Consider the following 15,618-nt stretch of genomic DNA (forward strand, 5'->3'; position numbering starts at 1 on the left):
GGGTGGGGGTGGGTATTAAAGATAAAAGACCAGAGAGCAGAATTCCTGGTATCTCATTTCTCACTTATGTACCCAGCAATGAGGACCTAATTTTCCCATTTTTACAGCTTCAGAATGTTATTTCTGGTTACCCAGTGCCTTTAACAAGTGCACTGAAAAGTATTGTTCCATTTATTGCTTTTTATCTTTCAGTAAGGAACTTCTGTAGTATGGGAAAGCTATGGATTGCAACTAAGAGAGAGAACTCAGTTCTCCCACTTAATGAGTGACCAGTTTGATCATTAAGCTGTGTTGCAAAGAGTGTGCACAACTCTCATTGTTGCAGTCTGAGCATTTATATCTAAGTTCCTCTTGGACCTGGTGCTCAATGTCAAGTGCTCAATGTCAAATGATGTTAGGCAGAAGATGAGTGCCTAGGGAATAAGATTAGGAAAGATGGGAGTGCAGTTGACAATTGAGCATTCCCAATAGCATAGCTGTTAGGGCCCCAAAAAGGTGGGGATTTTGTTTGTTTTTGTTTGATTGATTACCTTTTCCCGCTTGGGATAATGTCTATTTCCTGTAAGAGCTAGACTGAGCTTTTCTAAATTACTTTCTTGAGCTTAAACTTCTACATGTAGAAGTGCCTACATCTTTGTTAAATACTTGCTTGTTCATGAGATAAGAAGTATCATAAAATAATCAATCCTTTCTATATTTTTCTCACAAGAGGGTGAATTCTATCTGTTAGTTTGTGGATACTTGAAATTAGGTGATATGAACACCACTGAAATGTCATTCAGGAACAGTGTATCTCATGGAAAGTACACAGATTCACATCAGTTATTTTCCAGTAATACATGACAAACTTTTCATGATGGACCACTACATGCTGGGTGCTGACTGGCCGGAAAGCAGTTTTGTGTAAAAGGACCTGGGGATCCTGGTGGACACCAAGTTAAACATGAGCTAGCAATGTGCCCTTGATGATGCAAAAAAAGGTGAATGGTATCCTGGGCTGTGTTAGGCAAAGTATTGCCAAGAGGTGAAGAGAGATGATCCTTCCCCTTTATTCACCACTGGTGGGGCCATACCTGGAGTAGTGTGGCCAGTTCTGGGATCCCCACTACAAGAGAGACATGGACATACTGGAGAGAGTCCAGCAAAGGACCGCTAAAGTGAGGAATGGACTGGAGCATCTCTCCTATGAGGAAAGGCTGAAAGAGCTGGGACTGTTCAGCCTGGAGAAGAGAAGGCTAAGGAGGGATCTCATCAATGTATATTAATACCTGAAGGAAGGGTGCAAAGAGAACAGAGCCAGTCTCTTTCCAGTGGTGCCCAGTGACAAGACAAAAGGCAATGGGCACAAACTGAAACACAGGAGGTTCCATCAGGAAACACATTTTTTGTTATGAGTGTCACTGAGCACTAGCACAGGTTGTCCAGAAAGGCTGTGGAATCTCCATCCCTAGAGATATTAAAAAACCATCTGGACATGGTCCTGGACATCATGTTCTAGGTGGCCCTGCCTGAGCGGGGGTGGTGACCAAGATGACCACCAGACATCCTTTCCACCCTCAGTCATTCAATTCTTTGATTTTATGACCAGCAGCTGATCAGCCTAAACTATGTTTGCAACCATACTTGTGTCAAATAATTTCATAATGGAATACAAAATAGAACCACGTGTGTTTTTAGAAAAGGGAGGTGGACTGTTTCTGCCTGTATTTTGTGCAATGGACAATCTAGTCAAGATCACACATGTGAAAAAAGGCAAGAAAGACCTCTGAGGAACCAATCAGGCTGTGCTGCTGTCTTTGGTAGCCCATACCTAGGTGGGCTGGACAACTAAGAAAGATATTTTTTCTAATAAAAATATGCCTGACATATTAAGGAAGAGCCAAGGTCCTAAATCAGAAATTGTCAATAATTAAATTTCTTATACAAGCATCTATAACCTTCTAGAGTCCGAGCTCCAGTTTTTTAAGATGATGGAAGAAGCTTGTTGGCACAGAAATGTAAGATCAGGTACTTTTATGTCTTGCTCTTGAGGCTGCAGCAGGTGTCACCATTATTAAACTCTCTCAATGTATTAAATTTGTGCTTCTAGTGGTAGTGAATATCCTTACTTACCCTGGAGCTCCCCTGATTAATTCTGCACCTAAGTAATATGCAGGAGTCACTCTACCACCTTATCTAAGTCATTCTTGATGGATAGCTCAGAATTATTTCCACAAACAATCTCTTATCTGAGACATTTGGTAAACTACCAGTGGTAAATGAATTCACTAGTGCCAGTGTTTCAGAAATGTGAATATTTTGGAAAATTATTATAAATGGTAATTTGCAATCCTGAATTGTGAATAGTTTGTAACAGATTCTAAAATCTGGAAACAAATCCTGGGTTGAAAGCAACTTGACATATTAATTCCTGCACACTTGATAGTAGAAATTGTGAATATTACGTTATCATGATCAGTCTTTGGGACATAAATTTGCAGAGAGATTCAGAAGACCTTGCTGCTCTTGTTCATCCCTTTGTAAGTCATTTGTAGAGAATAACTGCAACATCCATGCTGCTTATGGATGATAAAAGCCCCCTTTGTGAGCATATACTCAGAACAGGAAAGGAAAAAAAAGCTAACTACAGACACTGTGACCATGAATTCAAGTTACACATAATGATTTTTGCAATGAAAATTTTAATGTACAAGACTGACTGTTATCTAATTTTCATCCATTTAAGAAGTGGTTTTGAGGTGATAGAAGCTTCATTATCCTGTTCCACTAGTGGCTATATTTAGTGGGATACTAAGCCCAAAACTAATAAACTCAGCCAGAGGTTAAAAATAGAACTGTGTCAATAAAAAGGTGTAACAATTTTCTGACCCTTCCTCCTGTAGTTTTTCATTAAAGCAATTACAGAATCCTTGAAAGAATCAAGTTATGATCTTCTCTATGCTTTCTTCAGTGATGGCTTCTCATGTCTTAAGTGACTTTGAAGTTTCCTCTGATCCTGGATAAACTCACTTTCTGAAAAATATTTATACAGTTATGGAGATAACAAAAAGGAACTTAAGAATAGCTATTCAGCCTATGACTGAATTAACACATTGCAGTAAGGCAGCTTTGTTCAAGGCCTTGTTCTACTCTTTTTCTAAAGCTGTCGATGTTAGGCAATGTTAACAAAAGAGACTGAATTCCACCCCTGCTCCAGCTTTCTTCCACTTGTTCTGATGCCTTATAATTTAGTTTTAACAAACTTCTCTGGGATGATACCTATGGCTTAAATCCCTTCAGAAAAAGAGGAAAACTAAACCAGAAAATGGTGTTCCTTGATTGGCATGGAATGGTCTAAGTCTGTCTTCCCTCCCTCTCTTTTTCTTTTTCTTTTTTTTTTTCCTAAACCAATATTAATGCAACCACAAGAGAGCGATCAAAGAATCACCCTTGGTTACCTTCCCTGACAGATAAATCTTTAGAATTGGAAAAGTTTTAGCTACTTATATAGTTCATCTTCCAGTGGAAGATGTCATGCAGCATTCAGCTCAACCAGGGAGGAGTTGTGATACCTCTCTAAACCAGAACTGTATTTCTGGATACCAAAAGTAAATTAAAATAAAAAGTAAGATAAAGTTAGCAACACTGGCCATTGTTTCTCTTCCTGCAGGTAGGAATTTCTGCAATATTACATAGCAATTCTGCCAGGATTTGACTGACAGAAAGAAGGGTTAGGTTTAAAGTTAAAGCAACCCTCACCAAAAAATATGGGAAAATTGAATTAAACTTCCTGATACTCAGTGAGCTGATTTTCACTACTCACAAGTATGAATTGTTTTGATTCACAGAACATGTTTTTATTAAAGGGAGAAAAAATATACTAATAAGGTAGAGAAATATGGTAACATACCATATCCAACTTCTAAATAAAATACAGGGAGTGTAACTAGTTTACAGTTCTTTCTTCCAGTTAGTTTCCTTCCCTTTCTTTGAAGTACACTCATCTTACAGCTTCGGATTAAGTACTTCTGGAGAGCAAAGCCCAGTTTAAGCAGATGGTGAATGTTTGGTGTGACTGGCTTCCTTCAGCCTCTCACACTGTGCATTCCTCACTTATCTACATGCTCCTTGTCCATCTAGCCATGTTTTGCTATTTCTTGTTCTGTTTCCCGCTCTGCTGCTCTGCATTAGCTGTGTCCTGCTTTGCTAGCTCCTCCCTCTAGCTACTCCTTGCTGTTCCTCTCACTTGGTTGCCTGCTGGTTTCTTTTCCTTGGAAATATAGCTAGACTCACTGGCTTTGTTAAGAGTTTCTTTTAGTTCAGCTCTTAGCAAGAATATAGATACATATAGTCCATAATTAAAAGCTTGCTCAGTTTTTCAGAATACAAAAAAACAAAAGTCTGAAATGTCTTACATATTTTCTCAACTGACAATAAATTCTTACCACTTAACAGAAGATTCTTGAATATGGTTTTCTATTCTTACTAGCTTTCTAACTGGTACACTACACTGGAAGCTATTGCCCTCATTTAGGGTGAGTTTACTTTGCCTGGAGTGAGTAAGCACAAACATCTGCATATTGTTTATTCACCAGCTTTTAATCAAATGCTCCTCCTTTTTGGGCCCCTTTTCCCTGTGGTACTCTTTGGAGGTAAGTTATACTTCATGTTCACTTTGGTTTCATGAGATTAAAGACTGCAAGATTTAGTTCATCATGTCTCTCTCATCTGTGTGCAACACTGACTGAAAAAACAAAAACATATCCAAGCAGTTTTCATCAGTAACTCATATTAAAATTAGGGAGACATACTAGGTGGGGTCATTCTTGATTTTCCTGTGAAGACGGTGCAATTCAATATTAACAGTTTGAATAATGGCAAAGTAGTAAAATATGTAAATGTTACTACCTGGGAAACAATTGTAATTATGTGAGGCAACACTGTCATTGAAAATGATCTTGATAAATTGAAGAAAGAGTCCAAATCAATAAGTGGAAATTCTCTAAAGTACTTAGCAATGAGGGAAAAAAAGGAAAAACATAAAATTCCTCATTACCAGCTGAGAAACACTATTTCAGGAAAGGATCTGATGTTATAAATCACAAATGAGGCAATAAAGTGAAATAAATTGACAAATTTAGCACAGAGGAGAGCATCAAGAATGATAAAGCTTTGATAAATATGACCTATAAGAAAGAGCTGAAGGAACTGACTTTGTTTAGTCTAGAAAATAAATTATTGAGAGGAAACAACAGTATTCAAATATATGAAACTGTAAAAATGAGACAGTGATAGATTGCTTTCCATATCCTCTGAGGGTAGAACAAGAAAAAATCAATATAATATGCAGCAAGGAAGGTTCAGATTTGGTACTAGGAAACATAATTGCAAAAATAGTTAGCACTGAACTTGTCAAGGAAGGCAGTGGAATTTCTTTGGAAATCTTAAAGACATCTTGGCCAGTATACTTTGTTTTGCTTAAATGCAATTGTATGTGTTCATTCAGAGAAATTGTCTCATTCTTAAAACGTGCATCTTAGAAACAATTCTGTCTCTCAATCTAGAGCTCTGTTAGATGTCAGCATTGCTGTGGAAGGAAATGAGTCAAAGAAAACTATTATAAAAAAAAATCATCCTAGAATCTAACAACATCCCAGGATCAGCCCAAGTGGATGACCTGGCAAGTCATCCAGATACCGTGCTATTAACATCTGAAGTCCTCATCATAGCTCCTTTCTTTGTGGTTCTCAGCCACACAAAGATTTTGATAGATGGTCTTTTCAGATTATTTTTAGGATTTTTCATTGATTTAAAATCAATTATGTTATAAAGCAGTAAGGTAGTGAAATAAAGTGATGAAATAAGACTACTGAGCTTGGATTTTTTTTTTTCTTTTTAATGCAATTACTGACTAAACATTGCCTCCAGGCTACATTTTGAATGTGATTTTTGTGAAAACATTTAACTGTTCATTAGGAACATATTAAAATCTGATTCAGATCAGTATTTCAAAGAATACTACAAAATAGGTAAGATTAGCTTGCTAGGATCATCTAGAAAGTATGGAATTTATGACAGTGGCTGAAAGAATGAGAAAAAAAAAGGTTTAATTTGCTGGGTTGGTTTGTTTGCTTTTCCCTCCTGAATTCTTTTCTGATTTGTGGAAACAGGCCACATTACACACATTTCTGTATTTCACTTTCCACAATTACAGTTCAGAAGGACCCTATCTATTTTATACATATACAATTTACAGTGGCTGCATGAAATTGTATTTTCTGTTTCCAGCAAAAATACGCACCACCCTGCCACTCTCCCCCGCAACCCCAAACCAGATGCTTTTTGTCCAGGTTTGCAAGGCTCATGCATTCAACTAGATTCTACTTCTTCATCTGAATGTGATACTACAGCCGTTGAATGCATCTACAAAACTCCAGAAATTTAGAGAACTTTAAAACATCATTAATCAGACATATAATTATCTGGGTAAAAAAAAAAAATTATATGGAAATTACATGAACAACAAGTACATCAATCACTTCTGGATGTGCCTGACCAACTACTTTAGGGCATTATCTAACTCTGTAAGTACATCAAGTACTGGTTGGCTAGTTCAGTTTATGAAGCTGTGCTTTGAGTTCAGAAGAGGAGCAGATGAAAAAGACACTAAGGACAGTCCTCAAGCTCAGTTTTCAACTAGGACCAGAGATCAGATGTAAAATCATAAAAGTTCATCAATACAATTAGATATAGAATCATAGAATCATTTAGGTTGGAAAAGACTTTTAAGATCATCAAGTCCAACCGTTAACTTAGCACTGCCAACTCCACCACTAAACCATGTCCTGCAGCACCACATCTACATGTCTTTTAAATATCTCCAGGGATGGTGACTCAACCACTTCCCTGGGCAGCCTCTTCCAATGTTTAATAACCTTTTCTGTGACAAAATTTTTCCTAATATCCAATCTAAACCTCTCCTGGAACAACTTGAGGCCATTTCCTCTCGTCCTATCGCTTGTTACTTGGGAGAAAAGACCGACACCCACCTCGCTACAACCTCCTTTCAGGTAGTTGTAGAGAGCGATAAGGTCTCCCGTCAGCCTCCTTTTCTCCAGACTAAACAACTCCAGTTTCCTCAGCCACTCCTCATAAGACTTGTTCTCTAGACCCTTCACCAGTTTCATCATTCTTTCTGTTTTGTTTTTGAGTTTACTTCCATATGTACATAGTGTAGGGGTTTTTGGGTTTGTTTGTTGTTTTTTTTTTTTTTTTAATTTTGTTTTTTTCTTCAGAGTTCAGTTACATTCCAGCTGGAATCAGAGAATAAGCACCTACCAGTGTAGCATCTGACTCAAGTTATAACTACATATTGGAATCTAGAGATCTTAATCCAGAGTTATAAATATCAAACATAAAATTTGAATATATTTGGATCAACCCTCTTGTTTTGATTTTCAAAGGTTACTGATCAAAAATTATTCTGCTGGTTTCCAATATATTTAGAAAGAGAAGTTTCATTTTGTCAACAAAACTGAACTTTCTGTGTTATTCTGGTCTGCATAATATGATGGAGTGTTGCCCTATAGCTGAATAGAAACAGATGTATATGGAGAAAATAACAAAACCAGACACAGATGGTGTATCACATGTATAACTTCTTAATTTATCCCTTTTTGTGTGATACAATTATCCTGGCAAGTAGGCTGCATTCATTCTCCTTTCACAGATTTTGCCAGTTCCTGCAGGGACACTTTTCTGCACCATGCTGTAAATTGCCAGGGCAGCACACAAGGATTCCTCACTCTCTCATTACACCCTCACTAGGTCCCTTCCCTGTCCATTTTGCCTTTTTTTTGTTTATTTGTTTCTTTTCAAGTAACTGTGATTACAACAGAAGTAGGATTATTTCAGTTCATTGTTTCATCAGAATATTGATGTGGTTTTCCTCTTTAGGCAAAAAAACCCCAAACCTCATACCATTTCCTATATGTTATTTGCAGGATCCTTTTTTCCACAGGAGAATGTGTTATTTTAACTTTATGTTCAGAATTCATATTTACCTTATGAAACTTGTATAAACTCAACCTAATCTCAACAATGTTTGGTTTACACTGAACTTTGCATAATGAATATTAAATCAGGACTTTGAATAGCAAGCTGCTCAGTGTTTCCCCATCAATTTGTAAAGGTGATTTTCTATCATGGCCTTAAAGATGTCTTTAAGCAAGTGGAAACTGTAAGTATAGAAATAATTATGCATGTAAGCAATGAAATAAAAGATATTCATGAGTGTATTAAGTCAGCTCCTGTGGCTGGTGGCTATAATAAGGCAATGATGTGTCACCAAATAGGTAGTGGAGCGGAGGATACATTGTGAAACAAGGAACATCGGTTGTTTCTTCTCTGGGTTTGTTTTTTTTTCTTTTTTTCTTTTAACAAGGATCAAAAAGGTTTGATCCATTGCCACATACTTGGCAGTTGCCTGGTTGCATTAACAGTACAGAGCTACACACTTGGCTGCATTACCTTGAGTCAGCTTTGCATAAGTCCATGGCTTTATGTCACTTTCTGCCTAGTAAAGAACTGACACACAGATCAGGCAGAAAAAATTGAATTAAAGTTTATTTTAGGCAAGTAGACAAGCAACAACACTGGAACAGGTTGCCCAAGGAGGTGGTAGATGCCCCATCCCTGGAAATATTCAAGGTCAGGTTGGACAGGGCTCTGAGCAACCTGATCTAGTTGAAGATGCCCTGCTCATTGCAGGGGGGTCGGACTAGGTGACCTTTGAAGGTCCCTTCCAACCCAAACAGTTCTATGATTTTATTATTTTAACAAATGTGTAAATATGCTGTTCATATTTAGTATTTTTAACAGACAAAATAATCTGTTTCTATTTAAACATTTTCTTAAATTTTTATATATATATTCTTTAACAACAAATTGTATCATTAGATAAGCTTTCAAACAGAAAAAAAAAACATATTGAACAGAGATGAAGCAAAGATATGGCCCATATTTGTAACAGAGCAGAATAAAAACCCTCCATACATCGGGTAAAATCTGATAAAGAAATCTTTGAAAATGTTTTCTTGTCATCAAAGATCAAATAAAGTAACAAACATTAGTATAAAAATAATCATAAGAAAACAATTCAATCTACATTAACTGTGACACATTTTTTTCCTCTGTGGTCACGGTGCAATACATAGGCAGGAACATCCCTAAAACTTAAATGAAAGGAGAGCAACAAGCTGTATTCTTGCCTGGTTTTGAACTTGCTCTAGCTCAGGTATTCCAGAGTTTGCTCTCTGCTGCTTTCTGCTTCCCCGAAGCTCTCCTACAATGTCCTAGATCTTTCTGGCCAGATCTTTTTCTTCTGGCTCTGTTGAAGACACTGACAAAACTCCATAACAAATCCTTTGCTCTCTGTTTTTAAGTTTCGTTCTCCAGTAACCCTCCTTTCCTTCTATCCTGAGCTAAAATTGGCCACCAAGAACACACACATGAAGTAAGCATCCATATACTTGCTTACATGAGACTGACATACTTCACTGACTTTACTACATGCAATTCTTTCTAAATTTTTTCTTTTATTAAGTGTTAGACAGTTTTGGTATTTCTGGATGGAGAAGACAAGGTCCATATTTGTGCTTGGACTACAGAAAATTAAACAATATAATTGACTAGACTTACTAGAAAATTGCACATTTCTGATCAAGCTAAGATTTCTACTGTGACTATTAAGGTGTCAAATAGCAGAAATATAATGATCTTTTTTTCTTATCTTCTTTTTATTTACTGAAAAGCTCCAGAAACTTTTATTATGAATTTTTTAATTATTGGGATTGCTTTATTGTCATTCCCTTTTTCTGTTACAATAAACAAATGACAGATTTAAGATGACATTTGCCTTTTTCACTCCAAAGAAAGCACTGTAGAAAAAATATGGGGTTTGTGTCAGTATTGAGAAGCATTCAGTAGAGCTGTTCTGATTCCTGGTGGTGACAAAACCTAAGGCAGATAGCTGTTAGCTCCTGATGACTTAAAACAAATCCTTTCAGCTAGTACTATTCATGTTTTGCACTTGTTAAATAATAAGTGAAAGCACTCTGATATGAGAAACTATACTTAGCTGTTATTACTGTGAAGAAATGTTGGGAGCAAATTTGGTTACGTATCCAACTTAAGCCGGTCAATTAAAATTCCACGGCTATATAAGTCAGTAGCTAAGCTCCTTTTTTGATGGCAATGTGACTTACAGACTATTTTATAGGTGTAAAATCTGAAAGCTGGAAAAGAAAATAACTGGTTAGGTATTTGATCTCATGTCTGTTAGCAGAAGTTGTTTTGAATAGTGGAGTCTAGTTTAATGCCCTGATCATTTCCAAACTGCATTAATGTATCTTGATGTGTATGTTAAGTGTGTCTTAGCATCAGTGCAAAGAAAATACAGTTGTGCTCTAACAAATCTCTGTCCTGAAAAGCTGGAGAACCAGGACTCAAGGCCTGGGCATACCACACTTTCTTTCACAATTGAGTCTGGATAAAGCTTTAGATTAGTGAGGCATGGTATGTATGGCAGCTATTTCTTATGATAGTGGCAGTGTTTTTTTCCTAGACTTTTTCTAGATCATGTTTTCTGTATATTACTTCTCTGTTCAGTGAACGAGGGAATTACTTCAACAAGGGACAAAAAACGTTCAGATTTTCTGCTCCTGTTATTGCAGTCCTTCAAACCTTCTTCTGTGCGACTATTTTCACTGAAACAGAGGAATTCCCTTTCCTATCACTAGATTATGTCTCAAGTTCTCACTTTAAAACATTCACATTATAAACTATTTAATTTTGCATTATCTTATTGAAGCATCACTTTTTTGTTCTGCCCTTGAATTAAGCACTTTACTAGAATATATACTTGTGTTTCTAGTGTTATAGGATGCCATCCTTTATTTTAAGCAATTTATTTTTTCTGAAGTATTTTTCTCACAGTATATGAACTTACTTCTATGCAATAGATTATTATTTATTTTCTTCTAGAACATCATGTAATAATTGCATGACAGATACAACAAAAAATACGTCATTAATTTCTTTGCATCAGCTACCTTTCTATATGTTTTGAATTAGTTTATTTCAGTCTAAGAGGACATTTAATTACACTTGTTCATACATAGAATTTTACTTATTAAGCAACACTGGGTTTTTTCTGCATACATACTTCATTCTCATAATGAAGAGGAGACAGTAAGTTTTGTATTGATCAACTCATATGTTGCCTTTATGAAGATTTGAAACATAAAATTGTGCTGATACATATGTAAATTCAGAGAATTGTTAATTGTTAATTAACAATTGTTAATACAACAAACTCCAAATGAAAAATATTATGTTGTTTGTATCCTAAATAAAATCTGGTAATTTTAATGAAGGTCTCCTAAGTTTCACTAGCTATTTCTTTAATAAATTGAAAATACATGTGTCTAAGAATAATACTTAGAAATAACAACAGCAGCAATACTACAACTCCCACTCGTCCTCCTCTTCCTCCTCCTACTAATACGCAAACCCCATAACAGATTATGTTGTTGTATTCAGGATTTCTAATTAAGACCTGTTACCTGTTCAACCAGAAACATTTTGCTAAATTCGGTTTTGATATTTGTTATAGTTTGTAGTTCTGTTATTATGATCCTGATTATGCAAATAATAACATCTTCCAGAATACCATGTATATGACAAGTTGTCAATGCCCATCCAATGGGGAAAATGTAAAGGAAATGTATTAGAATGCTCATATTTTACTATAATTCCTGTTGATTTGTTCGCTAGCAGTCACTAGAGCCATTCTCATTAGTCTCCAGGCAAGAAATACAGGGACATAAGTGTTTGAGGAGTTTATAATTTTGGTCTCTTTTTTGCCAAAGCATGTATTTTCATAGCATATTTTTTAATGTATGTTCAGGTCATTCAGTTCTTTCAGACTTTTATCATTTTCATGACTAATATAAATGTATATATATAAATAGGTAATAGTTCCATAGACTCAGATAATAGTAACATCAGTTGAAAACAGCTGAGGAATATTAGTTTATCACGACACTAGACAACAAAGAAGTAAAAAAAAAATAGGTATCCTCCAAAGTATGAGAGCATAATTTTTTTGTTTAGGTAATGAAGGTTCAGTGACGTTTTGCAAGGAACTGGTAAATATGGTCCTCACCAAAAATACGGTGTTTTGTTCTTGTGACTTAGCATAGGAAAACTTTATTCAGATTTGTCAAATTCATAAATGCTCAGGGAAAGAAGAACCTATCAAAAAAGACAAATCAAAACATTTAGCATAGGAACATAAAATCTTAGGAGACTTTTTTTTGCTTCTCTATAAATATACAAAGAATGAATGACTATCAGCACTGACACAAGAAGAAATAAGTGTAAATGAATGAGGTTGTAGAAGGTCAGTCTGAAAAAACAGAGAATTTACAATATAGTCTTCCATGAGAAGAAGTTAGGAAAATCCAAGTGGCTGTAAGATAGAAAATGTTAAATTTATATAGGCATTAGTAACAAGGTTGGCAAAGCAGGTTAAAGAGGAGATTTCTTTCAGATATGTTTTTTCTAAATCCTGTGTCTCTTTCCGTTGTTCAGGGTTAATTACTTCTTCCATTAAATTACTACTTTACTTGGCTGGACTACTGTTTTATTTTAACTCAGCAATTTATTTAACTACCTTTTATGGTAGTTAAACATGATTAAATACAGTAAAGCACTTAATATCAAATGAAGCAAAGCACATAGAGTATGTACCTTTAAAGTCTAAGTCTATAGGAATAGCCCTCAGACACTTCAAGTTAATTATTCATGTACATATTGCATCCCTCATATGAGTAAAACTTTGCAGTAGCGAATTCTTAGGTTTATTTGAGTTTTTTTAAATGCATTAGTGGTAAAGGAGAAAAAAGAAGACAAAGTTGATAAGACAGAAGAAATAATAATAAAAAAAGTGTGTCAGATAAAGTGCATTCCCTACTTGAATAACTACATTTCACTCAACAGACTGCTCTTTTATGTGAATAAACATTACTATGCTAAGAGTTTCTTCCATCTATCTTTCACATCCAAACAGGGATGCAAATAATTACATAATTTTTGTTGCTGTTTTTCCTCAGGAATTTGAAACAGTGGCATGTTTCTATTGCACTAAGAGTGAGCATTGCAAGATGATCTGGTCATTCATGAACCACTTGGCTTTATGCTGTAAACAAAAATTTAACTTTTGAATCAAGAAAACTGCCTGCATCATAAAATAAGTGTCTTCTACAGATATTTTTCTGCATGTATATATAGCTGACTCCATAGTCTTATCACCTCAGACAAAATCCCCGGGTTACTGATCTGTGTTTTCCAATTTAATGAGCCTCCAACTTATATGTTCTGGTGGACAAGTTGAATATGAGTCAGCAGTGCATCCTTGCATCAAAAAAAGCCAAATACATCCTGATCTGCATTAGTGAGAGTGTCACCAGCAAGACCAAGGTCATGATACTTCCCCTCTGTTCAGTACATCTTGAGTTTTATGTCCAGTTTTGGGGTCCCTGATAACAAAAGGATTTTTACATGCTTTAGCAAGTCAAGTGGAGGTCATCAACACAGTCAGGGTTGGAGCACATTCTACAGTGAAAAGCTGAGGGATCAGCCCAAAGAAGAGATGCCTCTGGAAGCCTTGTTACTGTCTACAACTACCCAATCGAAGGACACAGAGAAGATGGAGCCAGACTCTTCTCAGAGTTGCACAGCAATGGGTCAAGAGTTAACAGACACAAGATGGAATGTGGGAAATTCCAATCAGATTTAAGGAAAATATAACAAAAGGTTTTTTTTGTCATGAGGATAGTCAAACTCTGGAACAGGTTGCCCAGAGAGGCTGTGGGATCTTCATCCTTGGAAATGTTCAAGACTTGACTATACATGGTCTTGAGTAACCTTATCTGACCAGACCTGCTTTGAGCAGCGGATTGGACTAATTGACTTATGGAGGTCCCTTCCAACCTATTTTTTTGTAATTCCATGATACACTTTGAAAGTGACAAATATGTTGAATGTTATCATTTGCACTGTATACTCTATAAAATCTTCATACAGAAAAATGTCTATACTTTGTTTTCCCTATAAATGTTATATATATATTATATACCTGTGCTCTAAGAACGAATTATTGTTAAAGTTAACAAACAAGCTTATATTATTGTATACCTCAAAGAATACACAAACTTGGGGGGGCTTTTGCTTCAATTCTTATTTTGAAGAAACATAGTGTATGAGAAGAAATTGCTGTAAATATGGAGTTTTCTGTTTCACATGCTCTTTTTTTTTTTTCTTCTCTTTTGATTTGGCATTTAACCCTTAAGCATTTGTTTATCCTGAATATATGTATTACTTGTGCATTGTTTAAATTATTTCAGCATGGTGTGTTTTAGCTACTCATTGTGTATGACACCATTTATTTTTTAGAAAATAATTATCTCTTTTTCATATAATTAATACTCTTACTTCTTTAGCAGACTTTGCACCTGACAAAGAGAGCTCTGGAAAAAAAAATAATTTCTTGTTCTACAGTTTGATTTGAACAATTCTGCATGCCAATATTTATGGAAAATTCTCTCTACAGGATGTAAAAAATACAAAAAGACACCTTTCTCCTTTTATGAAATAATGGTGAGATGTAAGATTCAGTTTCACAATCAATGTACTGTGGCTTAACAAGTTATCACACATCTGTGTACATACTTTTAGGTTGTGGCAAATTATAGGGATATTCAGTTTAGATTAGTATGCAGACAGAAATAGTAAGAAAAAAAAAGGTATCTGAACAGATTTCACAAAAGAATTTTAAAGGCTTTACTTCTCATTATAGAACTCTTTAGGTTGTTCAAAAATGAAATTGTCATCATCACACAGTTCCACACATATTCATTTGTACAAAAGCATGAATAAAACAAGTTTTCATATTTCTTATCTTCCATAGGGAAAAAAAAAAAAAAAGAAAGAACAAAGCTCTGAACTCAAGATTCAGGAAATTCAAGAATAAGCCTTGAAATCTACACAAAATGTTTTATAGCTCTATTGAAATTTAGTAAGTCACACCAAAGTCAGACAGGTTTCATTTTTAACTCATATGAAAATTAGAAGCTTTTTCCCCTCATTTTAATTTTATTCTGTCCTAAGGAAAAGAAAATTCTTACTGGAGTTGATTCTGTAGATGTGTCAGTCTTACTGGTATGATTGTTTGGTATGAAATAACCAGGTTGAATTATCTATATTTAGTATTCCATTCAGTCTGACAGTGACAGGTAAATCTTCCACATAGAATCATAGAATCATAGAATAGTTTGGGTTGGAAGGGACCTTTAAAAGCCATTTAGTCCAACCCCCCTGCAATGAGCCATCTTCAACTAGAAAGGGTTTCTCAACATCTTGTTGAGGAAACCGTTACTTGCACTGATAACTTGATTCCCAGGTCTGTGACTTTTCCTGTGTCTAGTTTAGTGCAGAGATTGTTTAAATGCTTTCTGTCTTACAATTTTACAATAGTTCACAGTAGAACTCTGTGTCATGTTATATTTCATTACATCA

Source organism: Pygoscelis adeliae, unplaced genomic scaffold (assembly GCF_000699105.1).
Source record: "Pygoscelis adeliae isolate BGI_AS28 unplaced genomic scaffold, ASM69910v1 Scaffold37, whole genome shotgun sequence".
In the NCBI taxonomy this organism is placed as follows: Eukaryota; Metazoa; Chordata; class Aves; order Sphenisciformes; family Spheniscidae; genus Pygoscelis; species Pygoscelis adeliae.